Source organism: Gossypium arboreum, chromosome 12 (assembly GCF_025698485.1).
Source record: "Gossypium arboreum isolate Shixiya-1 chromosome 12, ASM2569848v2, whole genome shotgun sequence".
Taxonomy (NCBI): domain Eukaryota; kingdom Viridiplantae; phylum Streptophyta; class Magnoliopsida; order Malvales; family Malvaceae; genus Gossypium; species Gossypium arboreum.
The window spans coordinates 69951219-69954052 of record NC_069081.1 but is presented as its reverse complement, the minus strand read 5'-3'; the positions used below and the strand labels follow the sequence as shown (position 1 = coordinate 69954052).

General features: G+C 36.8%; 1 non-coding gene across 1 annotated transcript; it reads left to right on the top strand.

Annotated features, from left to right (window-relative positions):
* Window positions 1-843: 843 nt before the first annotated feature.
* Window positions 844-950, top strand: LOC128286271 (small nucleolar RNA R71). Its single transcript, XR_008276814.1, has one exon. It is a non-coding gene; the product is annotated as a small nucleolar RNA R71 (small nucleolar RNA).
* Window positions 951-2834: the final 1884 nt, after the last annotated feature.

Sequence of the window (2834 nt, the reverse complement as noted above, 5' to 3'; positions counted from 1 at the left end):
ACCGGTTTCTGTTTACTATGGCTTTCATCAACCTTACCTTTACTTACCATGCCTTCTTGCCTTGGTTCTGGTTTGGAATCAACTAACCCTTCTTCATCTCAAACAGTAATCGCATGGAGTTTTTCTCTAGGGTTAGTCTCGGTATTGCTAGGCAAGCTACCTTGTGGTCTTTCTGAGATTAGCTTAGCAAGCTGACCTATTTGATACTCGAGCCTTTGAATCAACGCTTGTGGATTTTTAAGCACTGTTTCAGTGTTTTGGAAACGAGTTTCTAACACTGAGATGAATTTCGTTAGCATCTCCTCAAGGTTTGGCTTCTTTTCCTGCTGGTAAGGTGGTTGAAAGCCCGGAGGGGGGTGTGGTCTTTGATTGCCTTGACCACCCCAAGAGAAGTTGGGATGGTTCCTCCAACCTACATTATAAGTATTACTATAGGGGTTATTCTAAGGTCTAGAATTGTTACCCATATAGTTGACTTGTTCATTCGTAGTGTTAGGGTCGTAGGCTAGGCATTCTGGATTATTCATTCCTCCTCCACTTGTGTCACACTGCATCACTGGATGTACCTATGTAGAAACACATAAACCATCAACCTTTTTTATTTAAGAGCTCTCCTTGGTTTGATAACATGGTGACGTGTCGAGGTTGAAAACACCAGTGGCTTTTGTTAGCTTTGTCCTCATGACTTGCCACTGATAGTTATTCAGTGAAATCTCCTCTATGAACTAATAAACCTCCTTAGGTGTTTTATTATTTATAGTACCATCGACGGCTGCATCGATCATCTACCTAGTTGAGGGGTTCAAACCATTATGAAAAGTCTGAACTTGTAACCATAGAGGTAACCGATGGTGAGAACACCTTCTCAATAAGTCCTTATACCTCTCCCATGCATCATATAAAGTCTCTAAATCCATTTGCATGAAGGAGGGGATATCGTTCCTCAACTTAACTGTCTTAGCTGGTGGGAAACTTCTCGGTCATTTGATCCCAAGTAGTGATAGAACCTCATGGTAGGGAGTTCAACCACTGCTTAGCCTTATTTCTCAATGAGAAGGGGAATAATCGTAGGCGAATGGCATAGTCAGAAATCCCATTTATCTTGAAAGTATCACAAAACTCTAAGAAATTGGCCAAATCAGCAATTGGGTCTTCATCTTGCAAACCATCAAACTAAACAAACTGTTGAATCATTTGAATAGTGTTTGGTTTCAGTTCAAAATTATTTGCAGCAATAGTAGGTCTAACAATACTCGATTCAGCCCTAGTTAGAGTGGGCTTAGTATAATCATACATAGTACGAGGAGCAGGATTCTGATTTACAGGATTTGCGGCAACCACAGGAGGTAGCAGATTATACTCCGCCTTATTTCTTTATGATTTCTGCGAGCTGTGCTTTCAATTTCACTGTAAAAAAGTAGAGGTCCTGAGGGTTTTCTTCTAGTCATAAACCACAAGAACCTGCCAGAAGCAAATAAAAGAAAAGTTAGTAAATTAAAAGTAAAAAATAAAATAAAATAAAATAAAAATAAAGATAGTTAAAGTAATAAAAATCTAGTGTTACTAATATTTTAGTCCCCGGCAATAGTGCCAAAAACTTGATGATCATTTTATGAACCACTAAACTAGACTACAATCACGACTAAGGCAAGCGCACCTATCGAATGGTAATATAGCTACGGTGAGTCCAGAATATCGTATCCACAAGGACTAAAAGTACTAGTATTAACTATCTTTATATTATTTAGCCTAAAATAAAAGTGATTTGTTTTAATCTAAGATTAACTAAACTAATTAACTAATGAACGCGACAGAGAGTGAAGGAAATAATCGAATAAACCAATGATAAAGACCATACCTAAGGAAGAATCCACCTAGACTCCACTTATTATTCTAACTCTGAATTAAATGATTTATTCACTTGTCTTAATCCGTAGAAATCCCTAAATTAGGTTAATATCTCTTTCGAGACTAAAAACAACCGATTCTAGGTTGAGTAATTGAAATCTCTTTCTAATTAAAACCCCTATTGTCGCATTAACTCGATCTATGGATTCCCTTATTAGATTTGACTCTAATCCAGAGGATTTATATCATCCTATTTCTAGGATTGCAATCAACTCCGCTTAATTATGCTAGATCTACTCTTAAATAGGGACTTTTGCTCCACTGAATAAGCACATCAAACTTTAATTAATATCCTAAAAATATTAAGGCAAGAATTAATAACACATAGTTAAGAACAAGAAAAAGTATTTATCATGTAATTTAGAAAATTAAATAATAAGATCCGTCATAGGTTTCATCTTCCCTAGGTATCTAGGGAATTTAGTTCATAATTTTTTGGAAAAACATCTCAAAAATAGGAAAGCAAAAAAACATAAAGAAACCTAAAAAATTCGAGAGAAATTGAAGGGAGATCTTCAGTCTTGAAGGATATCTTACTTTCGAGTTGAATCTATTGCCGTTCTTCGAGTAATTTCTGCTTTCTACTCCGTGTGTCCCCTTAGGTGCTCTTCTAGTATGTATTTGTAGACTTTAGAATGCTTAAAAACCCTAAAATTTGGCTTTTTCTGTGTGTTTGGGAAATAGGGAGTGATATTGACACGGGCTGCCACATGGGCGAGTGGCCAGCCCGTGTGACTCACACGGGCGTGTGCTCAGACCTTGTGGATCTTTAAATCAGCTCGTTTTGTCCATTTTTGGCTCGTTTTCTGCTCCTTTTGTTCCCCTATGCTCTCCTAAGTATAAAACATGAAATTAAAAGATTAAGAGCATCAAATTCACTAAATTAGATAATAAATCATCCAAAAATATGCTAAGTATGGGATTAA